The 21,912-nt window shown below is 43.7% G+C and overlaps 1 long non-coding RNA gene across 1 annotated transcript; it reads left to right on the top strand.

Moving 5' to 3' along the window:
* The first annotated feature begins 2,953 nt into the window (after positions 1-2,953).
* Positions 2,954-5,563, top strand: LOC141022362 (uncharacterized). Its single transcript, XR_012183654.1, has 3 exons — positions 2,954-3,740; positions 3,848-3,928; positions 5,439-5,563. It is a non-coding gene; the product is annotated as an uncharacterized lncRNA (long non-coding RNA).
* The last annotated feature ends 16,349 nt before the right edge of the window (positions 5,564-21,912 follow it).

The following is a 21,912-nucleotide window of genomic DNA, read 5'->3' as shown; positions in this document are numbered from 1 at the left end:
GGGGGCCATAGGTTTCACTAGATGCTTCTCTCAAGAAAGAAACTATTACGGTGGGTGAACAAATTACTGCCGAGCAATTGATAGAAAAGCGCAAAGTTATGACGATATCTAAGGCAATGATCATGAATATAGGCATCACGTCCGTGTCAAGTAGACGACTCCTGCCTGCATCTACTACTATTACTCCACACATCGACTGCTATCTCGCAAGCATCTAGAGTATTAAGTTCATAAAGAATGCAGTAACGCTTTAAGCAAGATGACATGATGTAGAGGAGTTAACTCAAGCAATATGATGAAAACCCCATCTTTTTATCCTCGATGGCAACAATATAATACGTGCCTTGCTGCCCCTACTGTCACTGGGAAAGGACACCGCAAGATTGAACCCAAAGCTAAGCACTTCTCCCATTCCAAGAAAAACTAATCTAGTTGGCCAAACCAAATCGATAGTTCGAAGAGACTTGCGAAAATATCAAATCATGCATATAAGAATTCAGAGAAGATTCAAATAATATTCATAGCTAAGTTGATCATAAATCCACAATTCATCGGATCTGGGCAAACACACCGCAAAAAAGTATTACATCGAATAAATCTCCAAGAACATCGAGGAGAACATGGTATTGAGAATCAAAGAGAGAGAAGAAGCCATCTAGCTACTAGCTATGGACCCGTAGGTCTGTGGTAAACTACTCACGCTTCATTGGAAGGGCAATGGTGTTGATGTAGAAGCCCTTCGTGATCGAATCCCCCTCCGGCGGGACACCGAAAAAGGCCCCTAGATGGGATCTCATGGGTACAAAAGGTTGCGGCGGTGGAGAAGTGTTTTCGTGGCCCTCTCTGTTGGTTTTGGGATATATGACAATATATAGGTGAAGGAACTAGGTCGGTGGAGTCACAAGGGGCGCACAAGGGTGGGGGCACGTCTTACCCCCCTGGGCGCTCCCTCCGTCCTTGTGGCCGCCTCGTGGCTTCTCAGACTTGCACTCCAAGTCCTCTTGATGTCTTCTGGTCCAAGAAAAATCATCGCGAAAGTTTTATTCCGTTTGGACTCCGTTTGGTATTCCTTTTCTGCGAAACTCTAAAACAAGGAAAAAATAGGAACTGGCACTAGGCTCTAGGTTAATAGGTTAGTCCCAAAAATAATATAAAATAGCATAATAATGCATATAAAACATCCAAAACAGATAATATAATAGCATGGAACAATCAAAAATTATAGATACGTTTGAGACGTATCAAGCATCCCCAAGCTTAATTCCCGCTCGTCCTCGAGTAGGTAAATGATATAAACAGATTTTTGATGTGCAATGCTACCTAACATATTTATCCATGTAATTTCTTTTATTGTGGCGTGAATGTTCAGATCCGTATGATTCAAAACAAAAGCTTAATATTGACATAAAAAACAATAGTTGTAACAGCCTGAATTTTGGCCCTTTTCTTTTTCTTTTTCTTTTTGATTCATTTGTTTTTGCTCTGTTTTTCTTTCCAGAGTGGTTCTGTGGCCTTGTCACCTGGGAAATCATCCTCTTTTTCCTTCCCAAGTGGCTCATCATTCTCAAAACCCCGCCAAGATCTTGTCACTTCACTGCTTGACCAAACCCTAAAATGTTTTGCTAGGGAATATTCCTTTTTCTATTAAAGGAATAACCCTGTCTGCCCTAGGTTGTGAAGCAACCTTTATTTCCATCACTCCTAAAATTCCCAAATAATTCTAATAAATTTTTTGGGTCATATCTTTCTCAAATATGGCAAAATATTTCATTTGTCATGTTTATCATCTTGCTCAAATAATTCATTTCCTATTCTGCCCCCTAAATGGCACATTGTGAAGCAAGTGCTATTTTCCTTTTCCCAATTGACCTCAAACTCCTTTTACACCTTTTCTTGTCCATATAATTGCCACATGCCAAAATGCAACCTCATTTGACTAGTAATTATTTAATTATGATTTTCGAAAGTTTCTATCCAGAAAGAAGCTTTGTGAAGGAGGTGCAAGCTAGGCATATCCAAATGAGTTGCCATTTTGCATGATCCCTCATATGATCATATCATAGCCCTCCACAAAAGTAGAGCTCATATCATGCCTCCATGTGAGCTCATCTTCAATTCTTTGATTCTGCCCAAAATTTCAGTTTGTGAAGCAAGTATATTTTATCTTGCTCCATTATGGCTGCCAATTTTTCTAGGCCTTATATTATCCATATAACCTACCTCCACCCATTTTGGGTGTGGTTAATCAAGCCATTATTCCTCTATAATTTTTGCAAGTTTCTGTCCAGAGGAGATGTCTGTGAAGCAAGTACCAGTTTGGCTTGGCCAATTGGTATGAGACTTTTTGAGCATCTTCATAGGACCAAATGACTCTACCTTGCCCAATTTGAGCTCAAGTTGATGCTTCATCAGAGTGCATCATCCAAATCTTGATTCTGGACCATATTTGGCAGTTGCGAAGCAACTCTGTTACATCTTGATCCAAACCCCCCCATAGTTACCAGGATGTAAGTCCTTCTTTACCTCAACCTCTCAGACAACTCCATTGGATCCAAAACCCTTCCTGTTGATCACTAGTGCTCACCCAAGTTTACTGCAGTAAACTTCAGAGGGTTCTTACCAGTTAACCATAGCACTTTCAACCGAGCTACCACCGGAGTTGAAACCTACACTGGATGAACTTACCACTAGACAACATTTACAAGCCTCTCTCCCCCGCTACATGCCAGTGCACGCGGTGACCGCGTTAATGGCATCACTATGCACGCGCTCTGTGTGAAGTGGCCGCGCCCAGTGGCTGTTTGTGCTTCGGCCCCTCCTCCTCTCGTCGTCTTCGCGCGCGTGAGCATGTCCTAGAGTTTTACCGCGTCGTCGCCGTCCTCCTGGACCTCTCTCCCTCTCAGTAAAACCGCTCACCGACGCTCCCCCTCCCGTCGGCTATATAAGCCACCCCGAGCTGCCTAGACCGCACCAGCCTCCTCACCTCTCCCCTCTAGGCCTCCCCGACCACCCAAACGAGCTCGAGGAGCTCTCGTTGCCCTCCCATGGCCGAAGCTTCGCCGCGGTGCTCCGCTCAAATCCGGCCGACCCGAGCCACCCCTCCACTCCCTGATCATACCCTCATCTTCCCCGTGCTCCTGCGAGTCTCCTCAACCCCACGCCTTGCCGCCGGAGCAGCCACATCGCCATTCCCGCATCTGCCCGAACCGCCGTCCGCCGGAGTTCATGTCGTCGTCGCCTCGGTCCATTCTGGAGCCCGTGACCTCCACCTTCAGGTGCGGCTCCTCCTGCTGAGCTCGCCCATAGGTCGAGCGAGGCGAGGGATGGCCGGAGCCGGCCGGACGAGCCCCCGCGCCGGCGACCTCCCTCTGCTCCGCGGGCGCGAGCGAGGTAGATGAAAACGACGACCCCCCTGCCAACTGGCCGCGGGCCCCGCGCGTCAGCCCCTCAGCCGTTGACCCCGCCAGCCACGTCAAATAAGTGGAGACGAACTTCCAGCTTTCCGTTTTCTTCTTCCAAAAGCGTATTTCACCTCTATTTCAGCCAAAGTACGCTTCCCTTATCTGAAAGCGTATTATGTATCTGTTTCAGCAAGGAATACGTTTTCCCTAAAGCGAAGGCGTTTTCTTTAAAGTACGCTTTCCGTTTTTCTGCCCAGGCCCAATTTGTTAAGATTTTTCTGACAGATAGGCCCCTGGCAGAGAAACAAGTGTATCTTTTTACTCCTAGCTCCGAATCAGGTGAATCCAAAGCCCACTTCTTCGTTTCATCGAGCCCGTTCTAATGGAACCATTTTCACCATGTTTTGACATTCTGAAAATGACCATTTTGCCCCTGCCTTATTCAGCCCCCTCCGAGAGAGAACGTTTTCCGACGATCCTTTCCGCGAGCTTCTCGCACTTCTTTTCGGTGATTTCTTCCACCCCAGGCAAGCCACACCCTCCATTTGCATGATTGCAATGCAGTGACGTGGTTTCTTTATTTAAACTTGTTTAAAATATTGTGTTAGCTAGGTATGATTTGTTCATGGCATTTCTCGGAGTATTGTTTGATCTTGATATTGCCATGATATTGCTTGGAGTTCGAGGATTAATATTTTGATGATTATGTGGATGACATGTGCCTTCGGATTCTTAGTGGTTATTATGATTATTTTTCATGATGGTATCTGGTGATATTTTGGAGTATTACTTTGGATATCATGCTGCCTTTGGATTATTAGTGATTAGTATGATTATTTTTCATGATGCTAGTTGACGTTCTGTTGCTTGGAGTATTATTTTTGGAGATGATGTTTACATGTGGATCTTAGCCGAATAGCTTTATTCTTGTTATTGGAGTAGTAGGATTATTGATTTTTGGATTCATCATGACAGTAGTGTTGTGCTACCCTTGGAGTATTTTGAGATGAGGAGATTATGCTTGGATTATTCGTTGGATATTGCTATGACTTGGATTATAGGTTGATAGATGATATTGGAGTATCAGTTACGACAGTTATATTTTTGGGGATAAATTCCGTCATTAAGTTGGTCAGGTGCCACCGAACCGGGCTTTTCCAATGCAACCACATTTGCCTTTATGGGAAGGCCCTAATGCGGTCTATTGTCATGTCTCTCACCGGTGCCTCCAACGAGGGAAGGTTATGGGCGTGCGTACCCTGGCCCGGTAAGCAGACATAACCTTGTGTGCCTGTTGTTGTTGTTATGGATCCGGTCCCCGTGAGGGACGTTTTGGCCACGACGGTGGTCGGTGTGTCTTTGGTAGACACGGGGCCACCCAGGACTAAACCCAGAAGGGATGTTGGCCGGAGTGGCCGGGAGAGTGTCATGGAAGTAGATCGGTTTTGTCGGAACGCCGTTGGTCCACCCGAATGGGAGTACGAGGCCATGGGTTCTGTGGTGTGGGTACAATGTGCTACCTCTGCAGAGTGTATTAATCTATCGATAGTCGTGTCCTCGGTCATGGGCATGGGTTCGTACTAGGTCCCACCGTTTGATCAACACTCACATGACGGAATGACTTATAGGTGATTTATATGATGATATATTGTGAGCAGTAACAGTTTGGCAGGATGTTGATGATGATGTTGGAGACCAAGTGTTGGTCATGGTTGTGATCGCCGGAAAGATCACAGTTTGAGACCAAGTGTTGGTCATGGTAGTGATCGCTGGAAAGATCACCGTGTGGTTTTGATCATGAGTTGATCGAGATGGTATATTGCTTGGCCGGTTAGCCAAGAGAGATATGGTTATGGAGATCTGAGATGGTGATTTATCAGCACTGTATTAGTTTCATCTCATGCTTAGTAGTTGCTTCATCATGGTAGTTGTTAATTAATTAACCTGTTAATGCTATGTTATTGTCTTGCCTTGATGTTTATGGTTGTTGTGAGCTTGCAAGTACATTCAATGTACTGACCTGGCGTGTCATGCCAGATTGCAGGTGATGCCATGATTGCTTGATTGCTTGTCGAGGTTGCCGTGCATGCGAGCTAGATCGTGTCCCAGCCATAGTCCCTGCGGAGTGGAGTTCACCACCTTCGTCGTTGTTCCGCTGCTAGCATAGAGCAAGTATAGTATCGTAGGCGTGGTGTCGCAGTGCTGATGTGCTTCTTTGTAACATCAGACCCTTGTAATTATTATTCTTGTAATAAGAGCTGATTTGTTCTATGTCAAGCAGTGTCGTATTCCAGAGACTTCTCCTCGATCTCTGGGCTGGAATACGGGGCGTTCCGGTTTCTCTGAGCCCGGGTGCCACAGGCTTGGTATCAGAGCAGGTCTGGCTGTAGGACGCCCTAGTCAGCGCGAGCGGTAGAAACCGATAGAAATCGGTAGTTTAGAGGTGGTCTTGTTTGTCGCATTCGGTTGCTGCATTTGTTTGTTGCATAGCATGCATGTAGCCTTTTTTTTACTAACGGTTTAATCTAGTGAGTGTAGATGGCATCGGTTCGGATCCACTACAGCTCAACCTTTGCATTTCTCCAGTTTTCTTTTCTTGCTCATTCTTTGGTGTTTGGCGTCATTTCTGTCCCAACAGAGTGATGCCATGTGACCCTGACACTGTTTGCAAAGATGGTGCTCAGGTATCGCGCCGAAGTATTTCCTTCAGCCCCACCTTTTGTTTCGGTGGTAGACATGCTTCTATCACGGATCGTCCTTTTTCTTGTCATTTTGGCAACCCTTAATGATCGTAGTTATCAAGAAAGGGCAATGTCAGCAGCCTCAGTTTTTCCCTGCTATCCTATTTCTTGGACGAGTACGGATCTTTTTTCGTCCGCTTGATAATAATGTGGTTGCGACCTTCGTGTCCCTCTACATGATTACCGAGTGCGTCCTCACCTCCGAGCTAGTCCAGGCTGCTACCTGGCTAAGCTAGCACTTGGTGTAGCGCTGTTTACACCAATTCTTCCACACATTTATTCGTCCTCGTGCACAACGTCACAACATGCTAGATCGTAGAGCTGGAGATCCCGCGAGATTTGTGTGCTTAAGTAGGCATGCATATTGTGTGACCAGCAGTAAAATGCGACATTGATTGTGTGTGAATTGATTGTTGTTGTGTGCTTTTGTTTAGTTGAGTTTTCTTTTGCTTCTTTCTTTTTGGGCCCCGGTGTTACATTATTTTTCCCATATAAAGAGTTGCTCATCAACTGACACCAGACTCGAAGAAGTAATAAGTATTTCAAATATTTGGAAGAAGCTCAACTAAACATTATGGCCTTCTCAGTCAACCGCATGATATAAGGAATATCTGCTCAGAATACCAATTGTGTCTTGGGTTGATTATCCGCATCAATTCTACAGCAGTAATGATCCAGCCAGCAGAAAGACAAGTCAGATGCAAGACCAACGCTATATTTTTCAGTCAAAGGTATGGATCATAGGCAAAGTTTTGGCTCAGCAATAAATGATACTTGAAATATGTTATACTCCAAGAGAAAGTCAGGATGTGATATGCTCAAGGAAGACAGTCGAACAAATTTTCTCATACCAATAATCAGCCGCAAAATATTATGGACGTGTGCATGGATCTCGGTTTGCATATCAGTAGAAGTTTTGGATGTAAGAAACCCAGCATTATTCTACACGCTATAGGAAGAAATTTATGAGGCAAGGCTCCTCAAATTTTTGCTCAGCCTGATATGTGAACAATTTCCGGTCCACGGTACCCGGTCTTTCTCAACAAGATACCTCGGTAAAAGCTTCTGACAGACGGAAATAAATTTTTCTCAACAAGCAAACCCGAGGAGAAGCTTCTCAAGTACGGAACCAACAACCTCATAAGTCATGCAAATGAAGATAAGCAGAGATACACACCTTATGTAATGCAAGGATCGACAAGATCTGAATATGACATCGCAGAAGTAACAGTCTTGACAATGGCCACCAAGGCCAATATTCCGCACCTACAAGGGGATCTCATGAACTCTTGTCACCTTCTTGTATGATTGGCCTCAGCAATGAGCACCGTACAGCTACAAACCCTGAGTATATGTCATATATGTGCGAACACAGGTCAGAAAATAAGCAGAAGGAATAATTCCAACAATATTGCACTAGCCACAGTCATGATCATACGAAGAATCAAGGACATGTGTGGTCAAGTATTTCAGAAGGTATCCTGACAAAGAAAATCATGACCGTTAAAGGGTGAGACTGACAACGAAGGTATGATGATTTTGCACGACCATCAGGGTCCGGATACCCCAAGTCAGTTGGAGGCCATAATTCCATATGGATCCACAAAGACATACACTTACAGCGGCCTACTCTATTTACAAGGATTTTCATATCCCGCTAACCCGCTTGATATGGTTAGTGCGGAATATCCAAGTTTGTTATGTCAGATCCAAGATTCCTTTGCAACCTCAACAGTTTGACCTCAGCGGCAAGTTAAAACATATCACAGCGTATTACCAAAAATGGGTATACCGACAAAATGAGAAAGTCAAAAGACGAATAATCAGCTCAGACCCGGTATACTCGCCGACGGAATCAAGTACACGGTCAGTCTGTCTGGAAAAGCATTTGTCCGTCAGCCCCTGTCGGGCAAAGTCTCAAGATATAAATATTTGAGGTATGACATAGCTATAACTCCATGCACCATTATATTCCTCACGAAAGAAGGCAGTCAAATCTCTGGTGTATGCCACATGCTCGAGCCAAAGGAAATAAATCAAGATAAATCAGTGCACCTATGGGCTGTCAGATCCCGTCAGAAGATGGCCATGATTAATTCTAAGCATTTATTGAACCCAGAAGGCTTGCAGCAACCCCATGACAGAAATAAAAAGGTTTTCATGACCAAAAGGAAATTTATGATCAGATCCATCGGACATCACCGCAGATATGAGAAAATCAACGTCAGCAAAAGGATTTGGTATATGAGCAAAGACCCATCAAAATTTGGGAAAAGCCACCCCAGAGCAAGGTAAGTTGATCATCTGAAATTCTTGGGGGAACAATAAATAAAGGAAAGAGGATGCCCAAGTTGGAAACAGTATCCTCAAGTCATACTTGTTCCCAGAGCAACTAAATCTCGAGGACGAGATTTCTTTAAGGGGGTAAGAGTTGTAACAGCTTGAATTTTGGCCCTTTTCTTTTTCTTTTTGATTCATTGGTTTTTGCTCTGTTTTTCTTTTTGGAGTGGTTCTGTGGCCTTGTCACCTGGGAAATCATCCTCTTTTTCCTTCCCAAGTGGCTCATCATTCTCAAAACCCCGCCAAGATCTTGTCACATCACTGCTTGACCAAACCCTAAAATGTTTTTCTAGGGAATATTCCTTTTTCTATTAAAGGAATAACCCTGTCTTCCCTAGGTTGTGAAGCAACCTTTATTTCCATCACTCCTAAAATTCCCAAATAATTCTCATAAATTGTTGGGTCATATCTTTCTCAAATATGGCAAAATATTTCATTTGTCATGTTTATCATCTTGCTCAAATAATTCATTTCCTATTCTGCCCCCTAAATGGCACATTGTGAAGCAAGTGCTATTTTCCTTTTCCCAATTGACCTCAAACTCCTTTTACACCTTTTCTTGTCCATATCATTGCCACATGCCAAAATGCAACCTCATTTGCCTAGTAATTATTTAATTATGATTTTCCAAAGTTTCTATCCAGAAAGAAGCTTTGTGAAGGAGGTGCAAGCTAGGCATACCCAAATGAGTTGCCATTTTGCATGATCTCTCATATGATCATATCATAGCCCTCCACAAAAGTAGAGCTCATATCATGCCTCCATGTGAGCTCATCTTCAAGTCTTTGATTCTGCCCAAAATTTCAGTTTGTGAAGAAAGTATATTTTATCTTGCTCCATTATGGCTGCCAATTTTTCTAGGCCTTCTATTATCCATATAACCTACCTCCACCCATTTTGGGCATGGTTAATCAAGCCATTATTCCTCTATAATTTTTGCAAGTTTCTGTCCAGAGGAGATGTCTGTGAAGCAAGTACCAGTTTGGCTTGGCCAATTGGTATGAGACTTTTTGAGCATCTTCATAGGACCAAATGACTCTGCCTTGCCCAATTTGAGCTCAAGTTGATGCTTCATCAGAGTGCATCATCCAAATCTTGATTCTGGACCATATTTGGCAGTTGCAAAGCAACTCTGTTACATCTTGATCCAAACCCCCCCATAGTTACCAGGATGTAAGTCCTTCTTTACCTCAACCTCTCAGACAACTCCATTGGATCCAAAACCCTTCCTGTTGATCACTAGTGCTCACCCAAGTTTACTGCAGTAAACTTCAGAGGGTTCTTACCAGTTAACCATAGCACTTTTAACCAAGCTACCACCGGAGTTGAAACCTACACTGGATGAACTTACCACTAGACAATATTTTCAAGCCTCTCTCCCCCGCTACATGCCAGTGCACGCGGTGACCGCGTTAATGGCATCACTATGCACGCGCTCTGTGTGCAGTGGCCGCGCCCAGTGGCTGTTTGTGCTTCGGCCCCTCCTCCTCTCGTCGTCTTCGCGCGCGTGAGCATGTCCAAGAGTTTTACCGCGTCGTCGCCGTCCTCCTGGACCTCTCTCCCTCTTAGTAAAACCGCTCACCGACGCTCGCCGCCGAACGCCCACGAGAGCACAGTTCTCCGTTTGGCTCTGCTCGTCGCCGTCGTCATCCTCCCTGTGCTCCCTTGGCCGCCTCTACCCCGTGAGAGACTCTACTGTGCCTCCCTCATCGCCTGTCTCCGAGCTCATGCGCGTGGGCACGCGTCCGCGGCGCCGGCCACGCGTCCACGGCGATGCCAGCACGGCTCCCCCTCCCGTCGGCTATATAAGCCACCCCGAGCTGCCTAGACCGCACCAGCCTCCTCACCTCTCCCCTCTAGGCCTCCCCGACCACCCAAACGAGCTCGAGGAGCTCTCGTTGCCCTCCCATGGCCGAAGCTTCGCCACGGTGCTCCACCTAAATCCGGCCGACCCGAGCCACCCCTCCACTCCCTGATCTTACCCTCGTCTTCCCCGTGCTCCTGCGAGTCTCCTCAACCCCACGCCTTGCCGGCGGAGCAGCCACATTGCCATTCCCGCATCTGCCCGAACCGCCATCCGCCGAAGTTCATGTCGTTGTCACCTCGGTCCATTCTGGAGCCTGTGACCTCCACCTTCGGGTGTGGCTCCTCCTGCTGAGCTCGCCCATAGGTCGAGCGAGGCGAGGGATGGCCGGAGCAGGCTGGACGAGCCCCCACGCCGGCGACCTCCCTCTGCTCCGCGGGCGCGAGCGAGGTAGATGAAGACGACGACCCCCCTGCCAACTGGCCGCGGGCCCCGCGCGTCAGCCCCTCAGCCGTTGACCCCGCCAGCCACGTCAAATAAGTGGAGACGAACTTCCAGCTTTCCGTTTTCTTCTTCCAAAAGCGTATTTCACCTCTATTTCAGCCAAAGTACGCTTCCCTTATCTGAAAGCGTATTATGTATCTGTTTCAGCAAGGAATACGTTTTCCCTGAAGCGAAGGCGTATTCTTTAAAGTACGCTTTCCGTTTTTTTGCCCAGGCCCAATTTGTTAAGATTTTTCTTATAGATAGGCCCCTGGCAGAGAAACAAGTGTATCTTTTTACTCCTAGCTCCGAATCAGGTGAATCCAAAGACCACTTCTTCGTTTTGTCGAGCTCATTCTGATGGAACCATTTTCACCATGTTTTGACATTCTGAAAATGACCATTTTGCCCCTGCCTTATTCAGGCCCCTCCGAGAGAGAACGTTTTCCGACAATCCTTTCCGCGAGCTTCTCGCACTTCTTTTCGGTGATTTCTTCCACCCCAGGCAAGCCACACCCTCCATTTGCATGATTGCAATGCAGTGACATGGTTTCTTTATTTAAACTTGTTTAAAATATTGTGTTAGCTAGGTATGATTTGTTCATGGCATTTCTCGGAGTATTGTTTGATCTTGATATTGCCATGATATTGCTTGGAGTTCTAGGATTAATATTTTGATGATTATGTGGATGACATGTGCCTTCGGATTCTTAGTGGTTATTATGATTATTTTTCATGATGGTATCTGGTGATATTTTGGAGTATTACTTTGGATATCATGCTGCCTTTGGATTATTAGTGGTTAGTATGATTATTTTTCATGATGCTAGTTGACATTCTGTTGCTTGGAGTATTATTTTCGGAGATGATGTTTACATGTGGATCTTAGCCGAATAGCTTTATTCTTGTTATTGGAGTAGTAGGATTATTGATTTTCGGATCCATCATGACAGTAGTGTTGTGCTACCCTTGGAGTATTTTGAGATGAGGAGATTATGCTTGGATTATTCGTTGGATATTGCTATGACTCGGATTATAGGTTGATAGATGATATTGGAGTATCAGTTACCACAGTTATATTTTTGGGGATAAATTCCGTCATTAAGTTGGTCAGGTGCCACCGAACCGGGCTTTTCCAGTGCAACCACATTTGCCTTTATGGGAAGGCCCTAATGCGGTCTATTGTCATGTCTCTCGCCGGTGCCTCCAACGAGGGAAGGTTATGGGCGTGCGTACCCTGGCCCGGTAAGCAGACATAACCTTGTGTGCCCGTTGTTGTTGTTATGGATCCTGTCCCCGTGAGGGACGTTTTGGCCACGACGGTGGTCGGTGTGTCTTTGGTAGACACGGGGCCACCCAGGACTAAACCCAGAAGGGATGTTGGTCGGAGTGGCCGGGAGAGTGTCATGGCAGTAGATCGGTTTTGTCGGAACGCCGTTGGTCCACCCGAATGGGAGTACGTGGCCATGGGTTCTGTGGTGTGGGTACAATGTGCTACCTCTGCAGAGTGTATTAATCTATCGATAGTCGTGCCCTCGGTCATGGGCATGGGTTCGTACTAGGTCCCACCGTTTGATCAACACTCACATGACGGAATGACTTATAGGTGATTTATATGATGATATATTGTGAGCAGTAACAGTTTGGCAGGATGTTGATGATGATGTTGGAGACCAAGTGTTGGTCATGGTTGTGATCGCCGGAAAGATCACAGTTTGAGACCAAGTGTTGGTCATGGTAGTGATCGCCGGAAAGATCACCGTGTGGTTTTGATCATGAGTTGATCGGGATGGTATATTGCTTGGCCGGTTAGCCAAGAGAGATATGGTTATGGAGATCTGAGATGGTGATTTATCAGCACTGTATTAGTTTCATCTCATGCTTAGTAGTTGCTTCATCATGGTAGTTGTTAATTAATTAACCTGTTAATACTATGTTATTGTCTTGCCTTGATGTTTATGGTTGTTGTGAGCTTGCAAGTACATTCAATGTACTGACCTGGCGTGTCATGCCAGATTGCAGGTGATGCCATGATTGCTTGATTGCTTGTCGAGGTTGCCGTGCGTGCAAGCTAGATCGTGTCCCAGCCAGAGTCCCTGCGGAGTGGAGTTCACCACCTTCGTCGTTGTTCCGCTGCTAGAAGTATTCCGCTGCTACGAGTTGTTCCGCTGCTAGCATAGAGCAAGTATAGTGTCACAGGCGTGGTGTCGCAGTGCTGATGTGCTTCTTTGTAACATCAGACCCTTGTAATTATTATTCTTGTAATAAGATCTGATTTGTTCTATGTCAAGCAGTGCCGTATTCCAGAGACTTCTCCTCGATCTCTGGGCTGGAATATGGGGCGTTCCGGTTTCTCTGAGCTGGGGTGCCACAATAATACTTCAAAAGAACATGGCCAAAGAAAGTTTATCCCTACGAAATCTTATAGTCTGGCTATACTCCATCTTCATCACACAAAATATTTAAATCATGCACAACCCCGATGACAAGCCAAGCATCTGTTTCATACTTTTGATGTTCTCAAACTTATTCAACTTTCACGCAATACATGAGCGTGAGCCATGGACATAGCACTATAGGTGGAATAGACTGTGGTCGTGGAGAAGACAAAAAGAAGGAGATATTCTCACATCAACTAGGCATATCAACAGGCTATGGAGATGCCCATCAATAGATATCAATGTGAGTGAGTAGGGATTGCCATGCAACGTATGCACTAGAGCTATAAGTTTATGAAGGCTTAAAAAGAAATTAAGTGGGTGTGCATCCAACTTGCTTGCTCATGAAGAGCTTGGGCAATTTGAGGAAACCCATCGTTGGAATATACAAGCCAAGTTCTATAATGAAAAGTTCCCACTAGTATATGAAAGTGACAATATAGGAGACTCTCTATCATGAAGATCATGGTGCTACTTTGAAGCACAAGTGTGGTAAAAGGATAGTAGCATTGCCCCTTCTCTCTTTTCTCTCATTTTTTTATTTGGGTCTTCTCTCATTTTTTTGGCCTATTTTTTTTGTCCGGAGTCTCATCTCAACTTGTGGGGGAATCATAGTCTCCATCATCCTTTCCTCACATGGGACAATGCTCTAATAATGAAGATCATCACACTTTTATTTACTTACAACTCAAGAATTACAACACGATACTTAGAACAAAATATGACTCTATATGAATGCCTTTGGCGGTGTACCAGGATGTGCAATGAATCAAGAGTGACATGCATGAAAGAATTATGAACGGTGGCTTTGCCACAAATACGATGTCAACTACATGATCATGCAAAGCAATATGACAATGATGGAGTGTGTCATAATAAACGGAACGGTGGAAAGTTGCATGGCAATATATCTCGGAATGGCTATGGAAATGCCACAATAGGTAGGTATGGTGGCTGTTTTGAGGAAGGTATATGGTGGGTTTAGGGTAACGGCGAAAGTTGCGCGGTACTAGAGAGGCTAGCAATGGTGGAAGGGTGAGAGTGCGTATAGTCTATGGACTCAACATTAGTCACAAAGAACTCATATACTTATTGCAAAAATCTATTAGTTATCGAAACGAAGTACTACGTGCGTGCTCCTAGGGGGATAGATTGGTAGGAAAAGACCATTGCCCGTCCCCGACCGCCACTCATAAGGAAGACAATCAATAAATAAATCATGCTCAGACTTCATGACATAACGGTTCACCATACGTGCATGCTACGGGGATCACAAACTTTAACATAAGTATTTCTCAAATTCACAATTACTTACTAGCATGACTTTAATATCACCATCTTCATATCTCAAAACAATCATAAGGAATCAAACTTCTCATAATATTCAATGCACTTTATATGAAAGCTTTTATTATATCCCTCTTGGATGCCTATCATATTAGGACTAAATTTATAACCAAAGCAAAATAACATGTTGTTTAGAGACTCTCAAAATAATATAAGTGAAGCATGAGAGTTCAACACTTTCTATAAAATAAAACCACCGCCGTGCTCTAAAAAGATATAAGTGAAGCACTAGAGCAATATTGCCTAGCTCAAAATATATAAGTGAATCACATAGAGTATTCTAATAAATCACGATTCATGCGTGTCTTTGTCAAAAGGTGTGTACAGCAAGGATGATTGTGGCAAACTAAAAAGCAAAGACTCAAATCATACAAGACGCTCCAAGCAAAACACATATCATGTGGTGAATAAAAGTATAGCCTCAAGTGAAGTTACCGATAGACAGAGATGAAAGAGGGGATGCCTTCTGGGGCATCCCCAAGCTTAAGCTCTTGGTTGTCCTTGAACATTACCTTGGGGTGCCTCGGGCATCCCCAAGCTTAGGCTCTTGCCACTCCTTATTCCATAGTCCATCAAATCCTTACCCAAAACTTGAAAACTTCACAACACAAAACTCGACAGAAAATCTAATAAGCTCCGTTAGTATAAGAAAATAAATCACCACTTTTGGTACTATTGTGAACTCATTCTTTATTTATGCTGGTGTAATATCTACTGTATTCCAGCTTTTCCTAGGTTCATACCCCTCGATACTAGCCATAGATTCTTCAAAATAAGCAAACAACACAAAGAAAATAGAATTTCCAAAAACAAAACAGTCTATAGCAATCTGGATATTTCGAATACTTTTTTAACCCAAAAATTCTGAAAAATTAGGAAACATAAGCAATTTGTTTATTAATCTTCTGAAAAAAGAATCAACTCAAAAGCGCGCTTCTGTAAAAAATGAGAATTATTTTCCTGGGCGCAAAATTTCTGTTTTTCAGCAAGATCAAATCAACTATCACCGTAAGCTATCCCAAAGGTCTTACTTGGCACAATAACTAATGAAAACACAAAACCACATCTAAGCAGAGGCTAGATGAATTATTTAATGCAAAACAGAACCTAAAAGCAAAAACAAAAAATAAAATTGGGTTGCCTCCCAACAAGCGCTATTGTTCAACGCCCTTAGCTATGCATAAAACACGAATAGATCTAGGTATAAACATAATAATGATAGGGCAAATCTCGAAAACTCTTCTCATACTCCCTTCATTCAGCAGCAAGTTTTCTTTGTGGTAAGCAAAAGTAATCAAAAGGGCTAAACTTAATAGGATAAGAATCCCCAAGATCGATCTCGAGAGGAATTGGTCCCTCCTTTGGCCCTTCATATTGCATGACCAACTCATCATTATAAGCATTCTTTTGGCAAAAATTCATGAGCTTGTGTCCATGAGAGAAACCCAATCTGTTGTTTTGTATAGCAAAATTATCATTAAGCTTAGAAATCTTATCTACTAAAATATCGGTAGGGACTCTCTTTCTTAAATGTTCATTATAAGCAACATAATCTAGAGATCGTAAATGCATTATGTCTTCTTGATTAAAAAGAATTCCCTCTATGGGAGTACGACCACCATCTACTTTATAATGCGCAAAAATTTCACTTGCTTCATTCATAATAAACCTAAACTCATGAGCTAGAAATATAGTGGCGGCACGCTTAACAGAAGAATGCTCAATATTTGAAAATTCTAAAAAGATCTTTTTATGGAAGGATGCATATGAACATATTGTCTTTCAAATTCAAATATGACCAAAGATATAGCATCCGCAAGGCTACTAGTTTTATGGAGAATAGATCCACCCAAAGTGGAGAGCGCACCGGCACAAGTAAAGAAATCTTGAATAACCCATTTTCCAATAATATTGCCACTACCTATGCAAAGCTTTAGAGTATGTACAATAGTAGATTCTTTATTAGGATTAGTATTGGCAAAAGCATAAAAATTTCCCTCATCGCTACTACTATTGTTTTTAGCTATAACCTCCCCAATTTCAGACATGGTGACATCAAACAAATCGAGCAAACTAAAAGCGAACGAAGAAGACAAACGGAAGAGGGGCAAAGAAAAGGCAAATATTTTCGAAAATCATTTTACAAGTGGGGGAGAGGAAAATGATAGGCGAGTGGCGAATAATGTAATGCAAGAGATGAGAGTTTATGATGGGTACTTGGTATGTCAGGACTTGGCATAGATCTCCCCGGCAACGGCGCCATAAATTCTTCCTGCTACCTCTTGAGCTTGCGTTGGTTTTTCCATTGAAGTGGAAAGGGTGATGCAGCAAAGTAGAGTAAGTATTTCCCTCAGTTTGAGAACCAAGGTATCAATCCAGTAGGAGACAACGAACAAGTCACTGAATACCTGGACAAACAATCAACAACTTGCACCCAACACGATAAAGGGGTTGTCAATCCCTTCACGATTACTTGCAATAGTGAGATCTGATAGAGATAGATAAACGCTAAAGTAAATATTTTTGGTATTTTTGGTTTATAGATCGGAAATGGAAGGATTGCAAACAGAGTAGATTGGAAACTAAAATTGTAGATCGGAAACTTATATGATGGAAAATGGACCTGGGGGCCATAGGTTTCACAAGAGGCTTCTCTCAAGAAAAAATGTATTATGGTGGGTGAACAAATTACTGCCGAGGAATTGATAGAAAATCGCAAACTTATGCGATGTCTAAGGCAATGATCATGAATATAGGCATCACGTCCGTGTCAATTAGACCGACTCCTGCCTGCATCTACTACTATTACTCCACACATCGACCACTATCTAGCATGCAGCTAGAGTATTAAGTTCATAAAGAACGGAGTAATGCTTTAAGCAAGATGACATGATGTAGAGGAATTAACTCAAGAAATATGATGAAAACCCCATCTTTTTATCCTCGATGGCAACAATACAATATGTGCCTTGCTGCCCCTACTGTCACTGGGAAAGGACACCTCAAGATTGAACCCAAAACTAAGCACTTCTCCCATTGCAAGAAAAACCAATCTAGTTGGCCAAACCAAATCGATAGTTCGAAGAGACTTGCGAAAATATCAAATCATGCATATAAGAATTCAGAGAAGATTCAAATAATATTCATAGATAAGCTGATCATAAATCCACAATTCATCGGATCTCGGCAAACACACCACAAAAAAGTATTACATCAAATAGATCTCGAAGAACATCGAGGAGAACATGGTATTGAGAATCAAAGAGAGAGAAGAAGCCATCTAGCTACTAGCTATGGACCCGTAGGTCTGTGGTAAACTACTCACGCTTCATCGGAAGGGCAATGGTGTTGATGTAGAAGCCCTCAATGATCGAATCCCCCTCCCGAAGGACGCCGGAAAAGGCCCCTAGATGGGATCTCACGGGTACAGAAGGTTGCGGCGGTGGAAAAGTGTTTTCGTGGCCCTCTTTGTTGGTTTTGGGATATATGAGAATATATAGGTGAAGAAACTAGGTCGGTGGAGTCACGAGGGGCCTACAAGGGTGGGGGCGCACCCTCTGTCCTTGTGGCCGCCTCGTGTCTTCTCTGACTTGCACTCCAAGTCCTCTGGATGTCTTTTGGCCGAAGAAAAATCATCGCGAGAGTTTTATTCTGTTTGGACTCCGTTTGGTATTCCTTTTCAGTGAAACTGTAAAACAAGGAAAAAACAAGAACTGGCACTAGACTCTAGGTTAATAGGTTAGTCCCAAAAATAATATAATATAGCATAATAATGCATATAAAACATCCAAAACAAATAATATAATAGCATGGAACAATAAAAAATTATAGATACGTTGGAGACGTTTCACTAAGCTTACCAAATTTCACTGGAAGGACTTGAAGCATGTCATAAAATTTGTTGATAATCTGACAGAGATAGCACAGCGTATGAACGCTGGATTTTGGAATGGATTAATTATACCTATGGTGCACACATTGAACAAGACCAATTGTGTGCACAAAACGCTGGTACAAAGTCTTATTTTTGTGTTCATGCTCATAGTGTTGGGGAACGTAGTAATTTCAAAAAAATTCCTATGCACACGCAAGATCATGGTGATACATAGCAACAAGAGGGGAGAGTGTTGTCCAGGTACCCTCGTAGACCGAAAGCGGAAGTGTTAACACAACGCGGTTGATGTAGTCGTACGTCTTCACGATCCGACCGATCAAGTACCGAACGCACGGCACCTCCGAGTTCAGCACACGTTCAGCTCGATGACGTCCCTCGAACTCCGATCCAGCTGAGTGTTGAGGGAGAGTTTCGTCAGCACGACGGCGTGGTGACAATGTTGATGTTCTATCGACGCAGGGGGGCACCGCACACGGCTAAGAGATCAATGATCAATTGTGTGTCTAAAGATACCCCCCCTGCCCCCGTATATAAAGGAGCAAGGGGGGTTCGGCCGGCCAAGGGGAGAGGCGCGCCAGGAGGAGTCCTACTCCTACCGGAAGTAGGACTCCCCCCTTTTCCATGTTGGACTAGGAGAGAGAGGGGGAAGAGGTGGAGGGGAGGAAGGAAGGGGGCGCGCTGCCCCCCTCTCCTTGTACTATTCGGACTGGGGGGAGGGTCGTGCGGCCCTGCCCTGGCCTCCTCTCCTCTCTACCACCTAGGCCCACTAAGGCCCATTAAGTTACCGGGGGGTTCCAGTAACCTCCCGGTACTCCGGAAAAATCCCGATTTCACCCGGAACACTTCCGATATCCCATCATAGGCTTCCAATATATCAATATTTATGTCTCGACCATTTCGAGACTCCTCGTCATGTTCATGATCACATCCGGGACTACGAACAACCTTCGGTACATCAAAACATATAAATTCATAATATAACTGTCATCGTACCGTTAAGCGTGCGGACCCTACGGGTTCGAGAACTATGTAGACATGACCGAGACACCTCTCCGGTCAATAACCAATAGCGGAACCTGGATGCTCATATTGGTTCCCACATATTCTACGAAGATCTTTATCGGTCAGACCGCATAACAACATACGTTGTTCCCTTTGTCATCGGTATGTTACTTGCCCGAGATTCGATCGTCGGTATCTCGATACCTAGTTCAATCTCGTTACCGACAAGTCTCTTTACTTGTTCTGTTATACATCATCCCGCAACTAACTCATTAGTTACAATGCTTGCAAGGCTTATAGTGATGTGTATTACTGAGTGGGCCCAGAGATACCTCTCCGACAATCGGAGTGACAAATCCTAATCTCGAAATACGCCAACCCAACAAGTACCTTTGGAGACACCTGTAGAGGACCTTTATAATCACCCAGTTACGTTGTGACATTTGGTAGCACACAAAGTGTTCCTCCGGTAAACGGGAGTTGCATAATCTCATAGTCATAGGAACATGTATAAGTCATGAAGAAAGCAATAGCAACATACTAAACGATCGAGTGCTAAGCTAACGGAATGGGTCAAGTCAATCACATCATTCTCCTAATGATGTGATCCCATTAATCAAGACAACTCATGTCTATGGCTAGGAAACATAACCATCTTTGATCAACGAGCTAGTCAAGTAGAGGCATACTAGTGACACTCTGTTTGTCTATGTATTCACACAAGTATTATGTTTCCGGTTAATACAATTCTAGCATGAATAATAAACATTTATCATGATATAAGGAAATAAATAATAACTTTATTATTGCCTCTAGGGCATATTTCCTTCAGTCTCCCACTTGCACTAGAGTCAATAATCTAGATTACACAGTAATGATTCTTACACCCATGGAGTCTTGGTGCTGATCATGTTTTGCTCGTGGAAGAGGCTTAGTCAATGGGTCTGCAACATTTAGATCCGTATGTATCTTGCAAATTTCTATGTCTCCCACCTGGACTAAATCCCGGATGGAATTGAAGCGTCTTTTGATGTGCTTGGTTCTTTTGTGAAATCTGGATTCCTTTGCTAAGGCAATTGCACCAGTATTGTCACAAAAGATTTTCATTGGACCCGATGCACTAGGTATGACACCTAGATCGGATATGAACTCCTTCATTTGCTGCTTCCGAAGCAGCTATGTACTCCGCTGCACACGTAGATCCCGCCACGACACTTTGCTTAGAACTGCACCAACTGACAGCTCCACCGTTCAATGTAAATACGTATCCGGTTTGCGATTTAGAATCGTCCGGATCAGTGTCAAAGCTTGCATCAACGTAACCATTTACGATGAGCTCTTTGTCACCTCCATAAACGAGAAACATATCCTTAGTCCTTTTCAGGTATTTCAGGATGTTCTTGACCGCTGTCCAGTGATCCACTCCTGGATTACTTTGTTACCTCCCTGCTAAACTTATAGCAAGGCACACATCAGGTCAGGTACACAGCATTGCATCCATGATAGAGCCTATGGCCGAAGCATAGGGAACATCTTGCATCTTCTCTCTATCTTCTGCAGTGGTCGGGCATTGAGTCTCACTCAATCTCACACCTTGTAGTACAGGCAAGAACCCTTTCTTTGCTTGATCCATTTTGAACTTCTTCAAAACTTTGTCAAGGTATGTGCTTTGTGAAAGTCCAATTAAGCGTCTTGATCTATAGATCTTGATGCCCAATACATATGCAGCTTCACCGAGGTCTTTCATTGAAAAACTCTTATTCAAGTATCCCTTTATGCTATCCAGAAATTCTATATCATTTCCAATCAGCAATATGTCATCCACATATAATATCAGAAATGCTACTGAGCTCCCACTCACTTTCTTGTAAATACAGGCTTCTCCAAAAGTCTGTATAAAACCAAATGCTTTGATCACACTATCAAAGCGTTTATTCCAACTCCGAGAGGCTTGCACCAGTACATAAATGGATCATTGGAGCTTGCACACTTTGTTAGCTCCGTTTGGATCGACAAAACCTTCCGGTTGCATCATATACAACTCTTCTTCCAGAAATCCATTCAGGAATGCAGTTTTGACATCCATTTGCCAAATTTCATAATCATAAAATGCGGCAATTGCTAACATGATTCGGGTAGACTTGAGCATCGCTACAGGTGAGAAGGTCTCATCGTAGTCAATCCCTTGAACTTGTCGAAAACCTTTCGCAACAAGTCAAGCTTTATAGACAGTAACATTACCGTCAGCGTCAGTCTTTTTCTTGAAGATCCATTTATTTTCAATGGCTTGCCGATCATCGGGCAAGTCAACCAAAGTCTATACTTTGTTCTCATACATGGATCCCATCTCGGATTTCATGGCCTCAAGCCATTTTGCGGAATCTGGGCTCACCATCGCTTCTTCATAGTTCGTAGGTTCGTCATGGTCTAGTAACATAACCTCCAGAACAGGATTACCATA

This window comes from Aegilops tauschii, chromosome 5 (genome assembly GCF_002575655.3).
Source record: "Aegilops tauschii subsp. strangulata cultivar AL8/78 chromosome 5, Aet v6.0, whole genome shotgun sequence".
NCBI lineage: Eukaryota > Viridiplantae > Streptophyta > Magnoliopsida > Poales > Poaceae > Aegilops > Aegilops tauschii.
The sequence above is the reverse complement of the archived record's forward strand: the minus strand, read 5'-3'. Positions and strand labels throughout refer to the sequence as shown.